Source organism: Branchiostoma belcheri, unplaced genomic scaffold, assembly GCF_001625305.1.
Source record: "Branchiostoma belcheri isolate BF01 breed outbred unplaced genomic scaffold, Haploidv18h27 scaffold27, whole genome shotgun sequence".
Classification (NCBI taxonomy): domain Eukaryota; kingdom Metazoa; phylum Chordata; class Leptocardii; order Amphioxiformes; family Branchiostomatidae; genus Branchiostoma; species Branchiostoma belcheri.
The window spans coordinates 1,488,088-1,513,266 of NW_017803876.1; the positions used below are offsets into that span (position 1 = coordinate 1,488,088).

Here is a 25,179-nt window from a genome sequence, read left to right on the forward strand (position 1 = left end):
CGACAACAGGCCGGGTCACCCCGCCTGGTAGCCTCTATCAGGCTTCAGAGGCGGCTGGAAAGAGTAGGAATTCGCCAAATAGACAAATATACCAGGGGAGTTTCAGCGCCTCTGAAGCCTGGTAGAGACTAAGCGCAAATTGTACTCCTCTAGCGGACTTGCTCTCCAGGCATGTTATCTGCCTATTGGCAAATTCCTACTACTTCCGCCCGCTTCTGAAGCCTGGTAGAGGCTTCCCGCAAACTGTATTTACTGGACCAACTACTATATAAAGGCATGTCATCTGTCTATTTTCCCAATTTCTAGTCTTCCCAGCCGCCTCTGAAGCCTGAAAGAGGTTATCCACCTGGAACCCTGCTACCTCGAGCTCTGTACCTGTATATTTTATATTCCACTCCGATCACCGCCCCGGACACACGGATAGCCTCTACCAGGCTCTGTAGGTTGCTGGAAAAATAGTAGATACTGGCTAAATAGCCTGAAAAGTATACCAGAGAAGTCAGTCTGCTATTATAATATATATAAAAGGGTAAAATTCGCAACCACGGCTAACTTTTCTGGCATGCTATTCTGTCAATTTTGCCAATTTGGCAGTAGCCGGAAGAGCCTGGTATAGGCTAGGCTCCTGGCACACAGAGTCAACCCAAAGAGGACGGTACCCAGACTCAAGCCGCAAGAATGTTGAGAAATGAGGTTTGAATGACGTCACTAGTATTTAGGCGTCGAAAAGTTCCTAACATGCGGCAGCGGGAATGTTACCAATATCTGGGGAACATCTTGTGAAGTCATTAATAATATTGCTGCAAATGGCTTACATTTGGATATTTCGCGCCAGAAAACAAAACGTAACGTCACATCTTAAAACTTACCAACTGGTGCCCGGTATAGATACTGCTGTTACTGAAAATGGTGGTTCCTTCGTGAGGTCTCTTACACCACTACACTACTACCATTACTACTAGTATACGTACTACTCGTACCTGATTGCACGAGGCAAACGTCACAAAACGTATAACGTAACCTTCTGGCGTGGTTATTCTGATAACTAACAAAACCGTCGCATCCTATATGTTGGTTTTCCAGCAACAACACTCAAGACTAAATATTACCTTGTTAGAGACAAAATATCACAATGTCAGATCTCAGATGTAAACGTTGTGTTTATTTATTATGTGTCAGTATGTTCATCCGGTCTCATATTTCTGTAGAAAAATATGCTGTTCGTGGACAAATATCATGGAGGTCAGACAGTCATAAGAAGTCACCAATGACGTAATGTATCTGTATCTGTACCTAACCTGTGCTAGATTCTGGTGTAGAGAAGTTCACTGACCTACAGGTCATAAGCCCAGGTACGCTGGAGTGAGAGGGACAGGAAATGATGATAATACAGTACATGTTGAAAGTTACAACACAACTATTGGCCTTAATCGAACAGAATAGTTCAGTACTGGCCTAGAACGGTTCTAGGATAGGTCATCTTGGATACTTGGAGACTTTATTATTTCATTGGCTTTAATACACATATAAGATACATTTATTGTACATATATACAAATGCTATTCTTCCTGGAGTTTTAAATTAAAAGCAAAACATACAGTATAGATACTTGAGGACGATTTTGTCACTCGTTTACAATAGAACATTGCAACAAAGTTCAGGCGAACTCTACTCTTCCCTTCGTCCAGTCCAGTCCCTTCGACACTTTTAAAAGTTTGCTCTCCGACTACTTTTTATGACTCTCCTAAAACTTCCCGGAAGTTAAGTTTACCCTCCCGGAAATTTATGGACAAACTTTCCGATCTGATTTGCAGAGGGAAATCTCCCTTTCATTAAAACGCCCTAAGTGGATTCGGTTGATAAACCAAAGTGCCCCTTTAATCGTTCGGAGTTTAATTAAATTGCCGATCTTCGGCCGCCATCACTGTCGTAATTTCCCGTCCTCCCAGGGCCAAATCCGACAGGTGAGAATGAAACCAATAAAACCTAACGCTCCACAGATAGGCTAAGTTGCTCTGTCTGAGCGATATGAAATTGATAACAATAATTGCCCATTCGCACGCGGTTTATCCCTGTAGATCGGCGCAGATAGCGGGAGGGACGCGGGTATTAATAAGGGCTTATCTTTTTAACTAGTAGCCGGCCGGGACGTTGTGGAAGACGAGGTGGGTGATTGGTCATCGGCTGAAAGGGTCGGAGGAGCGGGGTGAGCTCTCCCGGGAGAGGCGCGGCGCTTTGATGAATCCTGCCCCGGTCCCCTCCGCCGAAATGTCCCATTCATCACGTTTTTGTCTCCAGCCACCGCACGTCCGAGGACGGGCCCGATAAATCACCCGGGTGTCGTCCCCCACCGTCGCGCGCTGTCGTGCCCGCCGGTGATAAGTGTGATCGAAACCGAAGGCTGGACCGGCGGTGCCCCGCGCCATCCATCACCGTCTGTCAGCGGGCTGACCAGGCCGGGAACGCCGGGCCCTGCAGAAGGGACGACAAGATAAGCACACCTTTATCTGCGCACACCTGACGCCGACAGATTATACCGAAAGTTTAGTTACCACCTTACCGCGCCACACTACAGCTTAACGACACAAAAAAATTGTGGGCGGAACAACGCAAACAAGCCTGTTTAACCGACTTGAACAACACTTACACTAGTATGATGACAAATAACTTTCAATTCTGTAAAGTGAAGAGGAGGAGTGTTGGGGACGATAAAACACGAGAATTGACCAGGCTTCGTAGCCTAGATGCCAGACCCATAGCGCAGTAGTCCCAAAGTTCTCCAGTGTGCGAGGATAACTTACTGGCATCCAGACTACATTCAGGCTTCGTGGCAGAACACTGCCTTGTGGCCACGGCATCATCTTGTACAGTAGCCTCTACCAGGCTTCGGGAGGCGGCTGGAAAGAGTAGAAATTGACCAAATAGAGAGATGACATGCCAAGGGAGTTGGTCCGCTAGAAAAGTACAATCGCCTCCCGAAGCTACTCAGTGGTCCAATGGAGCTGTGTATTATAGCTCCATGGTGCTCCATGATGGAACAAATTCAGAATGTTTGAGGTTTCTTGTTCTTGAGGTTTCCTGACACACGTCGTCCTGTAACACCAAGTCCCACAGCACAGCCACGCGTCCCTGTATTATTCCCCGGATGTTTCTATCGTAAATGCGAATATTTGGCAGGTTCAGAACCCAATTTTATCGCACCGTAAACTTTTCCAAATTGAGTTCGCCTGAATATTTCATGACCTTGCCTCCTCCTCGCACCTATCCATCTGTTAAGATTCTCCCCGCGAGGCGCGAAAGATTTCCAAGGGAGGAGTCCCGATCACCTGCGGCCCGCACCCACACCTGTGGCTACCTGCCGGCTGACCCACGCGAAGACCCGCGCGGCCACGGCGCGACCCAAACGCATTAACTTCAGCCCCGCTCGGCGCTGGTACGGACGCATGGATCACGCTGACAGGCGCGCGGGCCGCACTACTTGTCATCGCAGGTGCGGAGGTACACCTTTGATTGATGGATGGGATAGACCTGTAACAGCCGGGAACTAAGTGCGGAGCGATGCGGTGATTGATGGATGGCTTTTTTGGTTGCGACGATACTACTAGTATAACAGGTAGCTCGCTCTCGCGCACACCGTGCCATCATACATACTTTAAGTTGTTGGAGACAGTTGCACTTGTATTTGGTGAGAGAACAGAGAGTTTATCCCCTCCTACCAGCGCCTTAACACCGCCAACTCCTCACTTTACCGTCCACAGCGTCACACAACTACAGGTGTAAGGTGTGACCTTGACCCCTGACCTATAAGTGTCCCTCCCACACGCGAGGCGGGTGCCATCTGTCGCCCGTGACGCATTATTTCCTTTTTGTCGGGCGCGGGAGTCGGCCATCCATCTCCATCTCCCTGCCCTGATGGCTGGAGGAACAATGGGTGGGAGGGGGCCGGGGGCAGGCTGCCGTGACCTTACGGGGGCCAAACACCCGTTTTTAAACATGGTCATACGTCTACCTGTCACGCAGGAGTGGGGAGGTGGGGAGGGCGGGATTACGTGTGGATGGTCGGTCATACTTGCCTTGCCAAGAACTTGTGTTTGAGGAAGAGAACGTCGGCGTGCGATGATTGGGGGCAAGTTTTTCACGGACATCTCAATAGTTCACGGTTGAAGACTTACCCCCGTGAAAAATTAAGGTACTCGTACAATAATTGCTTTGGGTTTGTCTGTCTGTTTCTTTGTTTGGTTGTTTGTTTGTATTTATTGGTTTGTATTTCCTAATACTTTGTAGCTGTGGATGGGATGTGATGATATTTGGCTTGTAGGAAGGTCTTTTTGGGAAGACCAAGGTCAAGGTCGATAATGAGAATCCTAGTGACTGTCTGTGGTGCTGCAGTTCCAGTTCTTGTGTCTTCGTCTTGGACTAGCCTCCTTATCAGGCGTCCGACGTCGTGGGGGTGTGTGTGACCAGGGAGAGCTATGTAGGGTTGCTGGCCGGAGCTTCTATTGCGTGCGATCTACGTTTGATCAGCATATACCCCTCCCCCCCCCGACCGATCTCGGAACGCCTGAAAAGGAGGCTAGTCTTGGACACGATGTGGACTTGATTTGACAGATCGAAGTCAGAAATGAGTTGCATAGGTTTAGGCCCCTACCAGCTGATTTTGGAACTGCAGGGGGTTTGGGGGCTGACGGCTAGGAGACATTCTGTGTGTCAGGACTAACAGAGCCCAGGGTCACCGAATTTAACGACTTGGCAGCTTTGACCACGGCCTTAAACAATAGCAGCGCCGTAGACCAGAGGCCTAGGCCATTTTGGTTACGTACATTTTAGGAGGGATTGGCTATCAAATCCCCCCCCCACACACACATTTGTGCGGAAAAATGTATCATATACCAGAAAAAAATGCAAATAGACTCAGAAATTCAGGCATGCAGGAACTCGTGATAAAGACAGAAACTATTGACAAGTGACAAGTGAGTGTGGAGCGACGTCGTCGAGGCCAAACAACTTCTTCAGATGCGGCGTGGCCTTAGCAACGGTTGCCATGGGGAGTCTCCGGTTGTGTCCGCTTCTGGCGGTTCCTGTATACATGTACTAGTAGTCTCCACCAGACTACTTTGCAGACTAAATAAGTAATAGAAATCGGCCTAAAAACTTGTGTAGCTGGCCTGGGGAGTTGGCCGGCCATTGCGGGTCCAGTTTGCCTGCAGCCAACTGGACCCTCTTTGGCCGGCCAACTCCTCTGGCCAATCAAATCCCCTTTTTAGGCCGGTTTCTACTATTCATTCTGCCTGCAAAGGAGTCTGGTGGAGACTAGTTCCGGTAGCGCCACTAGTTTCAGGGAAACAACAGGAACACTTGACTGATAAGAGATGCACGTGTTGATGCCTGGGCCGGTCGGTCGCCGCAGTAACCTCCCGCTTTAAAGTTCAAGTGGCAACCGGCGTCGAGAGTTCCCGGGTCACTTGTAAGAGTAACAGACTCGGGGGAAACTGCAAGTGAAGTTTATCAAGAACCCGATCGCTCGTCCTTACACGTTCTCATAGACCGCTGTCACAGTTCAAAGGAAGTCTTGTTGGTTCAGAAAATACTTTCTGTTGCAGATTTAAGAGCACACGCTCTTTGAGAGTCTCTCTGTGTACGCTAAATTTGCTACTGTTGAAATCCGTGAACTTTTCACAACCGATAAAGTTGGTAAGTCGAGAAGTGCGAGACCTCGGCCGAGGCGTCCCGCGGGTGGCGGTAGGGTTGGCCCCACTCCAAGCCCGCCCTCTCAGGCCCACTCTTCCCCGAGCCCGTCTCTCCCGCCCCACTCCGCCGGGCTGCCAACAAAAACATCGCCCTCTCTTGGCTGTGTGTTCCGGGGTGGCGACATGATTAATCACGGGGACTCGCGCCATCGACAGGTCTCGTCCAAGTCTTCTCCGTCACACACTGATGCCCACTCCACACCCCACTGCACAGGCACGGGGGCTGTTTGTTTTCTCCTCATATTAAACCGGGGAATGGCGGGGACAGGAGGGGAGAGAGAGGAGACCAATATAGTCACCTGTCGGGTCACGGCCTGTCAATTACATGTCTGATTACATTTCTTGCCTTTCTTTTATTTCATTTCATTTTTCACTCATTCTCTTTCTTGCTCCTTCGATTTGTGTCGACTTTCTTCTCAGTACCTGCCTTGTCTTTACTCCATCCTTTAGTTTAATACGACTCTTGGTGCCTGCAACTTTAAAACTTAAAAGTGCAAGACTCCTTGGGTTGGTGGTGGAGAATTTTTTGTTAAGATTTGGCTGAAGAATTGGCCAAAGGAGATATCCGGCAAAGGAGGTACATATTTTCGACCCAATTTTTTTTTTCTCTCCAGCATCCCGAGGAGTCTATATCATCCAAGTCCCAAGTCTCAGTCCGTGTAGCCTCCATAGCAGGCTTATAGAACTAGGGATTTGGTGGTCTTCGGCTGTTCTCTGATTAGCCCAGTTCTAAAAACGGGGTAATTCAACCAGGCCGGCTATGTTGTCTATATGCAATCAGAAAATAGCACATAAAAGCTCGCAAGGACCCTGAAGACCCCCCAAACCACCAGTTGTTGGCATGCTATGGAGGCTATAGTCCGTGTAATAATGATCCCCCCAACACACTCCATCCACCAGTCAGTCCATGAATATGCCGCCGCCCATACCCGGGTGATTACCGTGATGACTCTCAGCAATTTTCGGATTTGCGCGAAAATTCCGTGATGAAGTGGCTCCCGTCGTCTCCGCCATAAGTCACGGTTTAAGGCCGGATTACGGAAGGATCGCGCTCGACAGTCGCCACCGTCGAAACCCTCACGTGACGACCGGCACCGTAATTAAAAAGGCGGAAAACGGAATAAAGGCAGAAGTTAAGGAGACTTCCATCCAGTGAGAAGTTTTTAGCAGTGGCGGTGTCGGGTGAACTTATTGGATTACCTTGCACAGGGTCGTTCATCACCTGGCTTCTTGAAATAAAAAGAATTGGTACCGAGGAAGGGAGGCAAGGAGCGGATAATGAATTTTTGCCGCGACAGGTCCCGACTCCGCAGACAGATAATAGAACATCGGATTGATATTAACATGATCCATCAGCCAGATTGGCGGGAAGGAGGAGTGACAGGGCGAGGCTGGAACCTGACATGTAAAGAAAGAAAGGAATAAAAAAGAACAGGGGAATTCTGTGAAGAAGACAAGTGGGTGTGCGTGTGTGACGGCAGAGGCGCACAGCCCTGTATTTCCCACCCTTTAATGCCGTTATCTATAAGTGTTCCTCCCCATGTTCTGTATTATCTGGTGCGCTGTGCATGTGAGGTACACGTTGGCTGAAATCTGAAAAAAAAAGAAAGAAAGGAATACAAAAGAACAGGGGAATTCTCAATGAAGAAGACAAGTGTATGTGTGTGTGTGTGTGTGTGACGGCAGAGGCGCACAGCCCCGTATTTTCCCATCCTTTAATGCTATGTAATCTATGTTATAAGTGTTCCTCCCCATGTTCTGGCGTGCTGTGGATGTGAGGTACACGTTGTTGGCTGTGATCTGACACTCCCCAACTCGGCTCACGGGCCAGGTTCTGGGACAGCTAGGTCTGTCGCGTGACGCAAGTTGTGGTTAGACCAGTTTAAAGCACGCACACAACCGTTCCAACCCCCCACTAAAAGGCTCCCCCGTCAGAATGGTAATGCCTCCGACTTGGGCCGCTCGGCTGCCTGCTTAGAGTCGTCCCTCCTGGCATCATCTCCGCGGAGCTGCCTCCCTACCCGCTCTAATAAATCGAATCTGCCCGCGCCTCTCATCAGAAATATAGATTAGATTGGGAGCTTGCATACATGTATGCACGATCTCTGCCGTCTATCTCCGGCGCGGCTCATGACAAGTTTCTACCGGGACCACAGCTACTTGGAGTAAGCGGGGAAACAATACGCCTGGAAATCTGCTCGTCACAGATACCTGGGCCAACAAATTGGAGGTGAGTCCAACTAAAATTAGTCTTCTCGGGAAATTTTTACTGGGGAGAATAATTCACTCCGTTCCTCATCACTCGCCGGCGGCTGTTTTTTTTTCTCGGAGATGGATGGGCGGGCGAGGCGGGAATTTATGGTCGTTTATAGCGTTTTGTGTTTTTCTATATTTGGTGTCAGAATGTATTGTTGCGCGTCGTAATTTTGGGGCGGGGAAAGGCGACGGCGTTTATTTTCCCGAGGCGGGAGCATAACACATGTACACACGGCGGAGAAACGGCGCCGCGAACTTGACTCGATAATGATTTTCTAAAAAAGAAATAAAAGCCGTTTCTGCTTGCGATAGAAATACACAATTTTCTATAACCGTAGGGTGCATTTTAGAGTGATTTTGTACTTCTGTGTTTTCAGTGAATTTGTCCTGTATTTGTGTAGTAAGCACATTTGTAGTGTGTAGCCCGATCGGTGGTGTTAACCTTTCGGCCGTGAGCGGCACTGCGGACGGACGCGTTCCCATCCCGTAAGCTCGGCTGACCCCGCAGTGTCCCCGAAACGGGGACATCGCGGCACCTGTCCGGCCCAGGTGAGGACAGATCCGCGGGACGGGATGCCGACGTCGTGCGCGCAACTAGCGGGAACACTTTTCTCAAGCTCGGTGACAAGTTGCCTGCGCGCGCGCCAGGCCGTGCGACGCGACATTTTAACCGGCCATAATGTGTGTGGATTCTTGTGTAATGAAAAACTGTTCAAAGCCTTCTGCCTTCGATATGCTTTGAAGAAAAAGAGAACCGCTGACGACAAACATTTGGTTCTGCCGTGAAACCTAACCCCCCTGTCCCCCAGCTGACCCGAGCGCTGCGCCCGCCAGCCGGATCAAGTGAGGGAAAACCAAAACATGTTCAAACTTCGGGGGTGAAGTTGACTGTGCCTCGACGTCTTGGCCTGCAGAATCGCACCTTTCCCTTGTGATAATACAAGAAGACAGTCTCCCTCAGGTAGCAGCTACCGCTTTGGTTAGAACATCCTCCCCCCCTCTCTCTCTCTGTCTGTTTTTGTCATTTTGTAACAGTACTCAGACAAACCCGCAACTTTTCGTGCCCGCACCTCGACGAGCTGGCAACTTCTCCAGACAAAGGAATTTGCGGTGATTTAGTACCTTGTCGAGGTAGACTTCATTAACGTCTTTCTCCCATAATAGAATCCGTGACAACGCCAAGCCGGGGGTTCACACTAGCGTGTACTTGACCACCATGTTACGTGCGCGCTCACTGTGAGGGTCGCAAACAAATCTAAAGTTTCGCACCTCGCGGTGTCATGGACAAGTTGCTGTTGCCGCTGTCGGTGCGAACAGACGAATTAGCCCACGGTTAGAACGTATCAGTTGCGTACGCCCACGTGTAAGTCGTATACGGTTGAAGTGGACATTTGAGGGTTTCATTTTGTCGGTACAAAAACACACAAACGTATCAAAACGCTTCCGTAACGAGGCCGTTACGTAGATCAGGTGTACGCACAGGTAGGCTAGGCAGGTGAGTCTTGTGATCTGTCATTCGCCTCACCTGAGTGTTTGACAAGAAATTCTATCTAGAGAACAAACTGTCCCGTCCAGCGTGTGGACGCAGTGTAGTTGATCTTGGCGAGTTCATGAATACATGAAAGATGATCACACCGGTTATTTAGTAGTTTTGACGTCAGGCGTAAGAAGCTTATACAAATCTTCCGTATAGTAACAACTCCCAGAACACCCATTATAGGCGCGATCTAACGGTTTTATTAGAACACCTTGGGCTGCTAAATGTCAAGCACGGACGCAAACTTGGAGCTATGACTGGCCTTACCCGCCACAAATGAACAGTTATTTGCTCCATTTCTGTTAAGCACACTGTGCCATTCATTATATCAACAAACGCAGAGGACTACATCCACATAAGGAATAACAATGGGCGGTTAATAAACAGCTATAACCAACTATACATAAGGAAAACTTATAGCTTTGTTATGTACGACAACAAAACGCCCGTGCGTGCTCTCGTTTCCAGGACACCTCGTTCCCGAGGTACAGCCTACATAGGGTTCCCGTTTGCACGCGGCAATGAAATTGAAATTGACTTCTTCGCTCGACCTTGCCATATATAAATGACATTAATAACCAAATAGCAAAAACACATTAATTATATCGTACGCCAGCAGACAGCTTCCCCCCAATCCCCCAGCGGACCAGGACACACGTACTGCACGGCTGCCGGGATTTCATACAACACGCTGATTTTATAACTTTATAACTTGGTTTTCAAACGTTTCCAGACCACGGGAAGGTTTATATGAATTGTTGGAAGGACGTACACTTTGTTCTGAGGGTCGCTGAACCCGCTGCAATCAAGACAAGCAGTCAGACAGAACGCACCGTGCAGTAGAATTGTCCGCACCCTGTCGATGGCAGTTGGAGAAAATTGAGATCTCAAAGTAAAAAGTTCTCTCATATATCAATCATGCTGGTCTCCCCCACTATCCCGGAGCAACAAGGGAGCTCTGCCTGCTCCAAAACAAATTGCCATGCGTATCAAATAGCAGAACGGGAAATTACGATGTATCTATCATTTGTCAGGATTCTCGGCCCAAGTTTTCGTGATTATTTCTCTCTCTGCACGCTCCAGAGTTCTGTGCCAAGGGCAAGGCCTTGTGTATGTAACGCGGTGTGCAGAAGATGTGCTAAGTGGTGATCTTTGTCTGCTAGAAGTTTGTACAATTCAAACATTACAACATCACTGTCGACTGTTACACGTCTGTACTGTACACATGGACTTTGAGTTAAACCTCTCAGCTACAGTTAACGGCGAATGTATCAAACTCCAGGTTGTCATGGTTGTAGAAATGTACTTTTGTAGCGTTTTTAATGACAACTTCATGGTTTTAGCAGTCTTAAAGGTTTTGTTTTTCATGTGAAGCTTGTAATGTGTATACTATCAAGTGTTAGGCAATGGTTATAATGAGTAGGTAGATACTTGTCCTACCCTGTAGAGAAAACGGTAGTATACACAGTGAGGAGACAAGAGTGATGTTTCTGGTAGACATTTATTGTGTGATAATTCCGTTTCACGTCATGGGGGTCAGTCTGTTCCTCAGATCTTTCAATTTATCAGCATTAATTCGTGCAGAAATGAAAGAGACAAATCGTTGACCGACAAGCAGGATTGCTAAGTGAGAAATAAAACGACAATTTTGACTTGTGATAGGAGCAAAACGACGGATTTAAGAACAGGTGGTTTCATGGTTACGTCATGAGATGACAAGACTTTTTGGTATGCACTTTCATCGCCTTACCTCTGCCCAACAGCTAGCTGTAGTCTCATGTGTGAAGGAGGATCGCCCAAATTTGTTGGTACTGACGCTTCTCCTCTTCCCGTTATCTCCGCTGCAACATCGCGTAGCTGCACTTCGCCAGGCGGCGTCTGTGTCAAGAACACCAATAATTTAGACAGGGGAAATGGTGGTGCCTGTGCGTGTGAGTGTCTGCATGTGTGTGTTTGTGTGTGTGTGTGTCTGTGTGTGTGTGTGTGCGTGGGCGCGCGCGCGTGTGTATGTGTGTGCACGTGTGTGTGTGTGTCTGTGTGTTTATGTTCTTATGTGGTATACCTCTTTCTATCATAATACAGTCTAATGTAATACTGTGCAGTACCAGATGTTATATCCCTGTTTAAACTCTTTTAATGTAACTATATTTCCATTGATTCTATTGTTATAAATGTATACTGTGTTGCTCTTGTATTTCATGGTTCATTTTCTCATCAATCTTATTTGTCACTCACTCACTCACTCACTCGCTCACTCACAGGAGTCACTCACTCACTCACTCACTCACTGAGCCACTCACTCACTCACTCATTCCAATTCAGCTGATTAGTTCGTACATGTATGTGTGGAGGACGTGACATGGGGTGTGGCTCCCAAACCATACAGTACTCAAAATAGTCAAAAGTACCAGGATGAATAAAACAAAAAGATATGGAATTGTCCCAATTCTAGTATCACGCAGACAAATAACATGAGATGCATGATAGGTTGACTGTATGGCCATATCCTGATATAAAATTGTCCCAATTCTAGACATTCATTCAGACCAACAGCACGCGCTGCACGACAGGTTGACTGTATGGCCATGTCCTGTTGGACATGTTTTTCTGCACACCTGCGTGTTTGTTTTGACAGTTATGAACGTACACAACAACATCAGCCGACCTCCGGGATGGATAGAGACCACACGCGTACAGCCCCTACTGTATCCAGAATCGTGCTTTAATTTCCAGAACCTTGCTCAGGCAGCATTCTGGATAGTCCAGGTGTATCCAGAACCAAACCTGGGTAAATCTACGTTTTTTGGATTCGCGGAGGCTATCCAGAACCGTGCCTGAGCCTAACCTTAACCCTTTCAGGCATAGAAATAGATCAACCTATCAATCAAACTTTATTGCACAATAATTGTGACAGGTGCAATGTATGTCAAGTTCTTAAGAATTACTAAATATTAAACTAATATCTATACGCTATCGTCTACAGCAATGCACAGGAGTTCCATATACCAGTAATAAGACTTAACACTACACTATTTAATATAAGTAATTATTTCTTTATTCTTTATTTCAGGTAAAAAGTACCCATGAAAACAATACATCTCAAAATGATACAAAACTCTAAATATATACAGGAAAGACATACAAATAATAGAAAATATAACCTAGTTGCATAGTAAACCGTATCTGTGTCGGAAGAAAGAGTTCCTATAGAAGGGGTCTGATAATAATAATATAATATACATGGAATATGGCAAGCCTTCTGGATACGACACTAGTCCCCGGCGGGCACCGCTTCCCACCCCGTACCGGGGCTGGGTACCCACCCCTGTCGGCCCACGTCGCCGGTCCCCCCGCCCGCCTCCCCTCCTAGCGCCCCGCCCGGGTACCGACATCTGGTTGCTAGGCCTTCCCGGTGATAAATGGTCAGATATGAACCCTCATCCATCATATTTCGTGCTGCTTAGCCCCAGCCTCCAGACAGCCAAATTCCGTAAAATCGGACATTTTCGCCGGGGGGAAAATAGTTCAATTACACGCGATTTTAGCGGCGCAGTTTTCTTCCTCCACAAAACCTCCCACCGAGAAATAAAAATTATACGTAAGGAAGCGCACCACGGGTTCATTCCTCATAAAAACCGGCGGCGGAAGAGATATAAGTGGATAAAATACGGCTCGTGCGATGTATACGACGCAATACCTGTTATTTTCCGTGATTTTATTTCAATTTCCTTAACATGAGAGCGACCCTTAGAGGCCCTTAAGTGCCCTACCACTCGACAGACAATTGGGACGGACAATATGCAACTTCTCCCGTGTCATTGTCTGTGAGGAGATGTGGGTACCGCCGCTCCATTTCATCCCGCCCGTAGAACAAAAGTGAGTTCGTGCATATTTAATACTGACCCGGGACATTGCGTGCGCTCCTCCGCCAACTCGGAGGTGCAAAAGTATTAAACGAGAACGTTATGCAGGTGAGGCGGCCATTTACACCTTGTGTTCTCAAATTAGACAAACACTGAGTCGAGATGACAACAACAATGCAGGCTTGCACACAGGGCGGCGCTTCGTGCACAATAAATCAGTCCGGGACAATAAACTGGTGCAGTTATGAGTAAACCTCTCCGTTTATCATGCAGTGAAGGTCGTTAAGGGCATCACACTACTGCAAGTCGCACACAACGGTCGTGGCGAATTGTTCTCTACATACACACAACTCGCAGAATCGCACAATCGGGAGGAGAGAAAGAGAGAGCCCGATACGATAGAGTCATGAATAATTTAGAACGCGGAACCCGCCCGTATAGCTGGATGTATGTAAGTGTGGTAATGCCTTGCACGGCGGGGCGATCGCTAATGTTGTTTCCCCTTCCACTTAGCAGTTGTTGAGAAAGTTTACACGGAGTGCGGATCGGCAATTAAAGATGGCCGGGGTTAGCGTGGCGCCACGCGGACACTGAAAATGGAAGGTCGTCCATCGACGCGATCTATCTTGGATTGTCTGCGGCGCTTTGCGATGCGAGCAGAGCTGATCTGGCGGCGTCTCTGATAGATTCGCACCAGGCCGGCGCACAAGAACGCAGATTTCGGCACAGGGTGGCGGGATTAGCTGAACGACCGAGCTGGATACGATCGTAGTCGGACGTTTGTAGTCTTCCGACTGGGGTGCCATAACCGTATAAGTAACAACGAGAGTCGCATCATTCATTAAAATCCGCCCGACTTTTTACAGCGCCCGTGCAAAGAACACGGAAGCAGACATCAGACCGTATATTGTAGCCGAAAGGATATATAGATAGGCATCGTCACCAGAGCATAAGTACACACAGTCTTACAGAGGACATAAAAGGTGTAATAAAATACCAGGAATGGGGGAAATACACCTGAATACATAATGGGGCATGGCTTTACAAAGGCGCCGGGTCGTGCATGTGACGCAAGAACCGTGTGTAGGCTTGCACCAAAAACTTTGGTAAAACTTTTTCAGAGTAAAACTTTTTATAAATATAGGGTCATTAAATAGGGGCGTGGTTCATATATGGTAGTTTCTACACACAGAATCCTATTCTATTCAACAGTGGTTTGCACAAGTAGCAAGAAAAAAAGAGAACAAAACACTGGAGTGATAAAAGATTTTCAAACTGACACTGGCAAAATCACAAACAACTTGAGTATCGATATCGTTTTGTTTCAGCTCTTTTGTTCTCAGATTGCTCCTTCTTTTAAGTTTAGGTTCATCAAAATACCATTTAGCTTCTTTATGGGACTAATATTCTAGGGCAAATCGTTAAACAATACAAATACATGAAACAGATACACACATTAGTGCAGATTTACATACAAGTACAGATCTAGACTTCAAGAATTAAGAATCAAGGTCAGAGATCGGATCAGAGAACTAATTATGACTACAATAATAATATAAAAATGATAATTAGTATCAGTTAGTCAAGGCATAAAACGTACGAGTTACTAAAATTGCTTAACCATTACAATGACAATAACAATAAACAATTGCATATTCACGCCCTACACGGGCCAAATGCACTTAAGTTAAATAACTTGGGTACAAGAATAAGCAATTGTTACATTTGTGTGCTACGTCTCTATCTACAGGATCTAACTACAATATAAACCATCATCATCAGTATTAAAGCCATTAAGTTGCATAAAATCGATCAATTATTTTATTGAACTGCCTCACATTGTATACAGTCTTAAATTCACTTGGTAATGCATTCCATAACTATTGCACTTCTGTCATAGATTTTATTTTAGATCAACTAATTTTAGCTACAAGAGCGATAACCAGGAGGTAAAAAAATTTAAAATTGTCCATGATTGATTGAAAATATAAACTGAGAAAAGTTAAGTGATGTTCACTTTTCAATACACCACATGGAATTATATTTTTAAAAAGTTGTTTATTGCAAATTCATGCCCGAGGGCTAATTGCATACGGACATTGACAAGAAAAATGTGGTGATATAAGACTATTTGCTAACATGAACTTCTACGTGTACGATATACGTATCGAACCTACTATCTCTACTTAAATCTAATAACGTTGGTATACATACAGGATAAAAAGTAAATATGCAATATGTGAACAGGAAATAGGAACAAGGTAACTGCTATTTTATATATTATATATGCCTCTGCTGTAATGATAAAGCAAGTAGAAATGATTCTAGCTTAATATACTTTTGTGATAGCTGTGGCATTCCCTATGTGAACTTAAAACCTTTTCTTTGGTCCCTTTCAATGAATAAATAAATGCCTTTGCTTTCAGGTTGACATCATAAACAGTCCACAGGCTGCATGAAACTTTTTACTTTTCACACATTTCCCATAAATCTCTTTTTATTCAAATCCAAAACATTTTTCTACACATGCAGTTCCATATCCAGCTGTGAAGAGCCTGAAGGATATCATGGACGAATGAGTAGGAAAAACTTGAAATATAAGTTAGAACTGGCAGATACACCAAGTTGAATTTCATGTTAGTGTGTGCATTTCTGTAAGATATTTTGGCTACTTGTTGTATTCTCTATGGTCTACTGACTGGCAATTTTGTGTATGTTTGTATAGCGTCATATCACTTCATAAATCAGAAGAATATGTGAAGAAAGTCCATATGAGGAAAAGTGAAGCTAAAATCCCAGTGAGATACCTGCCTCACCACCTGTGGTGTGTCGGCGTTTTAAGCAGACGTTACATCAACACAACACCAAATACGAGCAACAATTGATCACCGCAAAGTCAAAGATGAATGACTCCATGAGCTGAGAAGTTTCGCAATTTTTGCTATGTTCTTCTGAAGTAAAAAAAAAAACAACTTCAATCACCGCAAAATCACGTTTATATGTACCTAGAGTAGTTTGTAGCTATATGGACGGTCATTAGCTGGGCGGGCTGTGTAGGAAGTGGACGAATTCGCACCTAAAGCAAATGGTGGGATGACGAATCGGCCGGCCATAAGTGCATGCCCACATCTGAGGGCCAGCTCTGCAACTTCGCGCTGGCGGATTTTCGACTCTCTCCCCGATCGGCCGAGTTTTAGCCGGGCCGGGATTTGGCGGTGATTCCGGCGCACACGGAGAACGATTGTTTTCTCACGAACAGACGACAGGGGTAAACAGAGACGAATTTCTTCCCGCGCAAATGAAAGCGGCGAGGGTGAAACGGTGCCGTGCACTTTGCCGCCCGTCTCACCCGCGCGCCCGGAGAGCTGAGCTAGCCGTGGATTTGGCCGATAACACGTCGGGTCGTCGTCCCTCTTTTTCCGCGGCCGTGCAGTTAGTAGCAGACTGAGGAAAGGGTCCTGATTTTGTCCGATGCGCATTTTGTATCAGTGACCTCGTATAAGCCCCCCATGTCAGCCAGGGTCACAGACAAGCGCGACTTCCCCGCCGGCTAACGTAACTTTCCCGCCAAACTTTTAACCAGGAACAGAGGAGGCGACTGCCTGGGCACCGTAAAGCTTTATTCGTAGACGAAAAGAAACTAGGCACTATCATGTAGAGAGTCTTATATAACATGATAAGCTGACTCGCGTCAATAACTGACTACTTTGTTGTACAGAAACTGAAACGGTTTATTCCACTAATGTGCTCAACTTCCACGAAGTTCAGAAAGTATTAGGTATACGTTGAGTATACTTGACGTTGAGTATACATGTACTTGAAAGACAGAAATAAGAAATCAGCAAACCACAACAGACAAAAATTACAGGTGTAAGATGTAGGTCTTGGTGGTTTTCTCAAGTTAAATCTCAGTGTTCCGGCTCTGTAACAAGTGTACAACTCTAGAGAAAACATGACAAGTAAAAAGAAAAACCCAGAGTGTCCTCGAAATCCCCACTATTTGCTCTGGAGCAACTCTTTGTATTTTTCAGGGATGCATGTTGAGCTGACAAATGAGCAGCGCCCCGTGAAAAGAGCCCCCAGATGCTTTCAGGGAGACCTCTTCTCCTGACATTATCTGTGAAAAATGGTCGGGGGATTCATCACACCCAGCCTATCGTCCCCACACACCCATATGTATCATGACATCTCGGGCTATTCTGGCCCGCGCACCCTTTTAATTTCGGCCGGCGCGTTGTTTCATCAATCACGGAGCTGCCGTGGACTTCTCCCGTCCTCGTTCGTTTGGATTTTCCCCCTCTCTCTGTTGTTGTCTCTCTCCGTTCCTCTCCTAGTAGGCAAAGACGTCCCCTCCTCCTCTTCCTCCACAGCTCCACCGTGAAAACGCTCCGTAATACTCCCGCTCAAGATTCCAGACGCGATAGCGCCGCGAAAGTTGGCCCGCACTTTCCCTTTTAAGATAACTATCTTCGAACGTTTCAGGAAGGAAGAGAGGAAATGGCTGAAAAGGAGAGCGGGATGGTAACATGATGGACAGGGGCTGCCCTTTCTGGTAGCTCCGGGCCTGGGAAGACGAAACTCCAACAGACTCCGCCTCGTGCGTGCGCGCGCCTAGGCTGGCTGCGACTTTCCCTAGCTGCAAACTTGCGCGGCAGCGCCCACAGATTAAACGTATTTCGCCGGTGATGAATATAGCAGCGCACTCTCAATTGATGTTCATGCTCAGCAATTGCTCGTTTATCGATATTTTGATGGGATTTTATTGCGGATTTGTTGGAATGAATGATGAATTGGAGTATTTCAGACGGAGTTAGAGCCAGTGCTGTGTGAAGGATTGCTAGTTTTATGATACCGCGTCGTTAGGAAAAAATTACATTGAAACTACCATGTGTAAAAATGTCGTTTTCAGTCCATTTGAATCAGCCAGCAACGTTCTCTCTTTAAGGACGTTTTCCTTCTAAAAAATCACAATATATTATAAGTGCATCTTTCTAGGAACAGAAGCCTAACTAATCTTTCCGTCATTGAGCCGAGAATTAACGATCTTGTTCTTGCATTGTTGATGTCATTAGATGCCTTCCCAGTCCGATTGTTCGCTAAAGATGACTCCTGTATGAAGCCTGACAGCTCGATGCTGCCCGCCCATCATGTTCAGTTACACCGAACAAAATAATTTTCACGCTAATAAGGAGATGTCAAATCACGTACTCCACTGCACAAAATAGATGTAAGCGATAGCGGTGAGTGTGTGTGTGTCGGTATGGGAGACACTGTGTTTGCTGCCCCCCTTTTCTGTGTGGGAAAAAAGTCTCTGTGTACCCATGGTGTGATGTGATATGACGTCGTACATAGCTTGTTTGTCTGTCTCGGTCTGGCCGTGTGTTTGATGTATTGTTGTGTTGGCATCGCGGCGGTATGATGTCCCTATCTGTCAGGTCCCATCACCGTCTACAAGCCGGCGTGCGAGCCGACGCCTCAGCTCGCGCCAGCCCGCTGGCAGGTCCGCTTTAATAATTAATAAAGTTTGGTGCCTAAACGGCGTGGCTGCCGCACGGCATAACTCCCCGCATTTTTTATGACATTGTGTTCTCGGAAAAATCCCGGTCCGATCATTTTCTTCCGCCTCACCTGGCTGTTCGGGAGCACCTCCTCTGACACACAGGACTTCTTTAAGATCAAGGCAGATATCTCCGGGACAGATTACGTGTCATCTTAGATACTTTTCCTGTTCGCCTAAGTGTTTGCGAAGTCATCCGTCTCATGAAATTAGCGTTTTATTCCGTTCACCGAAAGAAAACGAGACTGGGTCGTTTTGATGAAGACTTAATAATTGATGAAGTTTAATTGCTTCCCGTATCGATGGCCCTGCATATTCATATTCAGCGAGCGGGATAATTGTATTTTCGTTAGAGCCGTGTCTAAGTGGTGTGAGGGTCACTGTGTACTGGAGGTGGGGCGGCCGGTGTCGGGTCGGACTAACTTAATTTGGACAGCGGCGGGCCCAAGGATCGCCGAGGAGGACTAGCAGGTAAAATCCCTCCCATATATCACGCATCTTGTCTCTTTCTAAATCCAGATTGCGAACTTAAGCACCTGATTTACGGACGACGAAATGCCCTACGGGAAGAAAACACACAACAAAACAAATGTTCCTCGTCGAGCGCCGTGAATTTATGAAGGTTGGGGAACCTGTACAGAAATCAACTGTAATTTTCCACGGTGCAGAAAAGCCGTATCGCGTCTGAATGTCCTAGAATTGTTGAAAGCGTTCAAACTGCATATAAAGGGCATGTAGTTAGTGACCTTTAGCCGCAAGGATCGTTAATTGCGTCGTTGCCATGGCAACGTTTCCATGGTAATCACTCATGTTAATTAATTATTGCTTCAAAGGCGCAGGGAAACGGTTGTTCCGAGCAGAAAGAACTAACTATCCACGATTCGTGAGAAGGATTGGTGGGTCGAGCCGGGCTCGCCGGAAAAATTGGCACAACATGATAGTTTGTCAATTTTGCTGCTAGGACATATAATATAAAAATCACAGCACTGCAGTTTGTATTGGATAATATCAGACGTGCTATTATTATTACCTTCTGTATTTTATCTGTTCTTCTATCTCTACTATAACTGAAAAGCGAGGAGAAGTTGAATTTATCTCATGATAGTTTTATTTTGTATCTGTTAACTATATATATGCTGTTCATCTTGTTTTCTTGTGACCTGTACTTAGCCCAGCGTGGCAAAAATGTAGTTAAGGTTCATTCATTTAACGGCAAGCACGATACCAAAAGACGAAAAAGCTTTCCACCGCACTGTTCTATATCATACACTCTTGAAGCTAGCAACGACGATCTTAAGTTTGTCAATTCTGTTGCTAGTAAGACAAAAATCACAGCACTGTCATTTGTATTAGACAATATCGGATGTGACATTATTGTTATTGTTATTGTTATATGGTATATTTTACAGTGCAATACGAAAAGACAAAAGAAGCACCGTTCTCTAACACATACTCTGTTGTCAGTAACGCATACTCTCGTACTCTGAAAGCTGGCGCTCTGCGATTATATAAAGTCTGTCAATTCTGTTGCTAAGACAAAAATCTCAGCACTGCCATCTGTATGTGGCATTATTCAAATGTATAGCTACCTTCCTATATTTCTGTATACCCTCTATCAAAATACAAAAAAGCACCGTTCTCTAACTATGTTGTGAGTAAGGTGTACTCTGGTAGCTGGCGCGCTGTGATGATATAAAGTTTTGCTAATGACAAAAATCCCAACACTGCCATTTGTATTGCCTAATATCGGATGTATCATGTGACATTATTGTTACCTTTTCTATTTCTATATACCTTCTACTAAAGACAAAAAGGCACTGTTCTCTAACTGTTGAAGCTGGCATGGCGCGCTGCGATGATCTAGAGCTTCGTTGGGGGGGAAATCACATCATCCCATCCTTCAAGGTCGTTTTGTTTCGTTCCGACGTACGTGGCGGCTGTGCTGGTGACGTGGTGAGATTGAAGGTGTGCGGGCTCGCCCTGCAGGCAAACCTTCATCACGGGAACAGAACACGTCACCTCAGCACGAGAGAGCCGTCCTTTTCCCCCTCTCTCTCCCCACTCCGCCTGCCGAGGGGACATTAGTTCATCCAAGGATGAAAAGGTGTAATTAATGAGGATTGCAGTAACCTCGAAGTGCATAACTGGGGCCTTCTGACCCGGGAGTGTCTGCTCGCTACATTAACATCGCAGGCAGTTAGTGCGCTACTTTTTAGGTAAATGACTCTAGTGTTAGTCTGAACCGTTCGTTCTCTTGGACGAGAAGACAGGAGAGGGGTTTTTATCACGTCGGTACGAAGTTAAAGAGTTGTACGCGATAAAGTAAAGTAGAATGCAAGAGTGCTATGGTATTAAATTTTCATTGTTGAAAAGCCACGCATGTATGGATATGTCTTCACCATTCTTCCACGTGTGTGGCGGTTATAAACACATGTCATGTTCAACCCTGTGTAGCAGCCAGTATTTCAACTTTGATTAAGCCACACACACACACAGATAGAGGCCGGCCACATACAGACCATAATAATCACAAAACTCCTTTACTGACATTGAAGTTGTAAATGAAATTGACTGAAGCGATCGCCATTATAGGGTACATGGGACCATTTCCGTCGGTTTCGTTAATGAGTTGGACTAAGCCCAAGTGCGCGGAGAGAGAGAGAAGGACGGAGGAAAGTATACGGCAACTTCGTTCCGGTGTCAGGGAGACCCCCGCACGTCGGAGCACCTCCATTCTCCCCGCATCTGCGCGTCCGTGCCCTGGAAAGTATAAATTTGCACGAAACGAGAAATTATGCCGTTTGTAAGACAGAACAAGGTGCGAAGAGTTATGGCCGTGCTGGCTGCCCAATCCCGCCACGGGCGGTGAGAAATAACCGTATATTCCGGCCCGGCAGGTTGAAAACTTTGTTGTGGGGACGCTGCGGGTTGGGGAGAACAGGTGGTAGCTTTTGGGCCACAGTTCGCCTGTGTGTATTTATGCACGCCTTATTTTTGCCCTCTTGTGCGTGTCCTGGAGGCGTGTATGTAGAAGAGGTCGGTCTCAGGCCTTCTCCCCGCCCTCGCGCGACACCGTAGAAGTTGGTCTGTGTGCTTGCTGTGTGTATGTGGAGTCAAAGTTCGCGGTGCTAAAATAGTCCAAACAGGTGGCACGCCGTGATGTATGTTCTAGGTCACCGCCAGGCCCCGCCCCGCCCCGCTCTCGGCGTCCTGTCCCGGGTAGCGCGCTCCAAACTTCGGGTAACAAGTCGGGGACCCCTTGGCCCCTCCGCCATGAATCAGAGCCGGGGTGGAGGAACCCGGGCCAGGATTGATGGAGGAGTTTCTGGTCCCTCCGAACTCATCCACTTCCTCGTGGATAAACATGAACACACACTCTCACCAGCCAGCCAGCCAGCCAGCCAGTCAGAAGATGGATGCGACTTTCAGGAGAACACGGACACTGAGAGCCGCCTCACATCCGCGCTGCCAAGAAAGTAGCTATAGCTTTCCTCCCTCCCCCGAGACGTGCCCGCCTGGAGTCGCCAGGTCGCACGGCTTCGGCTGTTGTTGTTTTGGGGAGAAGTTTAGCGCACGGGTCACAGAGCGGGGGACGCCGGAGCCAGCGGCCCCAAAACCGGGGTCTGTAGCCATAAATATAACCGGCTCCTGGCAGTCAGTGTGCACAAGGCAAAGTTTCTCTCCCTTTTTTATACCACCAATAAATTCGACTTGGCGCGACTTTGAACCCTTACTTCTGGAACACCCTTGCACCGTGCAGCTTTCCAGAGTGTACTTGTATTTCACATCATCATATCGTAAATCCACCAGGCTCAAAAATGTGCAAGCTAGCTGTAAGAAATTTTGCCACTAATTCGTTTTGATTCTGATGACGACTTCACCGCTTTTCTCTGACTCCCTCTCGAGTTGAGGACACGACCGTAAGTGTGTGGATGTGTGACCTGTCCACGTGATGTCGCTAGCGGTTGTTGGGAGGGAGTACAAGCCGACGACGTCGCAGTTCGCGGTGAAAGCAAAGCTATTTGTCAGCAAATGGCCATACACAATTAAGCGCGCGTTGACACGTCTGCGCGGGGAAAATTGACTCGAACAAACGAGACCATTCACAAGTGTGCCTACTCCCAAATTCAGCCCTCACTGTCAAGTTCGCGACCCCGGCAAGCCAAATCGACTTTACCTTCATTACCCAAAGTACGGGTCATGCCGAGGAGACACCGGGGTCTCGCGCCCGCCATAAGTCAGGTCGTCGCCGCGTCCCATTTGTAACCAGCCGAGTCTACCGGCATGAGTCACCCGCTAAGAATGCGGGGCTTGAGAAGTGGCTAGTATGTAGTGCTACTAGCTAGTAAAAAACTTGAGCAAGTTTACCGTGTGTACGTGTGTGTCGCCGCTGTCGCTAGTCTGCAGGGCTATGACTGAGATCATCCTGTCACCAGCTGCCTTGTTGTTGAGCTCAAGTTGCCGGCTTCAGCTAGAAGTCACCGGGCAAATCCAAGTCCAACAAGTCTAGCTAGTCTTCTGCGTCTCCTTCTGAGTCGCCAACACTTACACAACGCTGTCCGAGCGACAAGACTGGACCTTCAGACAACACCGGTTGACAAATGGCAAACCAAAAAGCGACGACAACATAACACCCTGCCGTAGGTGAGGTTGACGAACGGCTGGGTGAATGATTGTTTTGTCCGCAACACCGTCCCAACGCACATAAACTCGGAGCACAGGAGGGCCACTTTGGCTCCAACGCTCCGTGACACCTTGAAGACTAATCATGTAGTTTGTGAAGACTTTGACTCCTCGCTAGTAGACCAAACTGCGAACGAACAGAGCTGGACAGAAGTGCGTTTTTTTTATTGTCCGCTGCCGTCACAAATCACAACCACACGCCTCCTACAAAACTTTGTTATGTTGTAGTTCACTGAGTTTAGCTTCGGTCGGGACTGGTTTTCTCCTCCAAAGCTGTATTTGTGGCCTACAGAAGTAATAAACAACTCAAGCTATGGTTCCTGTCATCGCTAGACACACATAAGAAACTCTCAGTCTCTCACCACAACACTGATGAACACTGATGGATGTATTTAACATAAATGGTAACTACTAGTATATATTGTTTCACATGAACCGACAACACCTACCATACATAATATTCCGGTATTTCCTATCCCACCTGTTGTAATCATGTTAATCTGTTTGCTTCCTCGTTATATATTTTGCAGCCCGTAAAACATTGTGCAGTTTATATATAAGCCTACAATGCCTGACTGCATACGACTCGACTTAACATATGAAGTGCTATATTTTCATACCCTCAAGCACAAATCATGAAATACATAAATAGTAACACTCTGTTAGGATTACTGGGGGATTATTTTCGCCCCTCCTGGAAACATTCTTTGATCCTTAAAAGGTGGAAATAAACGCTAACAAAGTGACGGAAATACGATATTTGGCTTTCGAAGCCAACATCCGTGAGGTAGTTATAAGGGCCAAATATAAGGATATAGAATTCTCTGTTGTACCAAATGAAATCAGGTTTTGTTAATCCAGTAATCACTACACTAAATGTAATTGTACAAGACGAACTGAATGGTGGCAGTAACGTAGTTGAGTTGTAGTAAGAAATATTAATATTGTTGAGACGCCATTTTGCGACATAAAGAATTTATGCAAAATGAGAACAAATCTTATTCCAATAAATAAGATACGATAGACCCGACGCTAAGCGGTACAAAACGATTTTACAACTAAAGAGTACATGTCAGAAAAGTGGATTCCCGGCTAAATGAAAAGATAGACAGACAATGTATATGTTATAAGTGTGCTCTACGACATAGTGCTACACAGTGGGTTGCTTGTGGATAGTAGTTGGTTTACTGAAATTGAGTTTGTAGTTTTTATTATCTGGAGCTGGATTTTTAATGGTATTCTTCACCTGCAAACAATTGAATGAGAGTTGCCGACTCCCCTTTTCCTTCGTGTCCATACAGGGTTACATAAAATTCATCATTTAGTTTGTATCATTTTGAGCTGGGTTTTTAATGATATTTTTCATCTGCAAACCTTTGAAAGGCGTGTGAGTTTACCGACACGTTTTCCTTGATTGTTCAACGGTTCGTCCTTCTTGATAATGAAACTTGTAAGACTAAGAGCTTGTCCATAGAGGGTTACGTAAAATTCATTATTTAGTTTGTCCACAGAGGTTTACTCAAAATTATCATTTAG

The 25,179-nt window shown here is 46.4% G+C and overlaps 1 long non-coding RNA gene across 1 annotated transcript; it reads right to left on the minus strand.

Moving 5' to 3' along the window:
* Positions 1 to 1,515: 1,515 nt before the first annotated feature.
* Positions 1,516 to 24,661, minus strand: LOC109472223. The gene is made up of 3 exons (XR_002140351.1): positions 23,329 to 24,661; positions 11,291 to 11,418; positions 1,516 to 2,472 (listed from the first exon to the last, which is right to left on the minus strand). It is a non-coding gene; the product is annotated as an uncharacterized LOC109472223 (long non-coding RNA).
* Between the last annotated feature and the right edge of the window lie 518 nt (positions 24,662 to 25,179).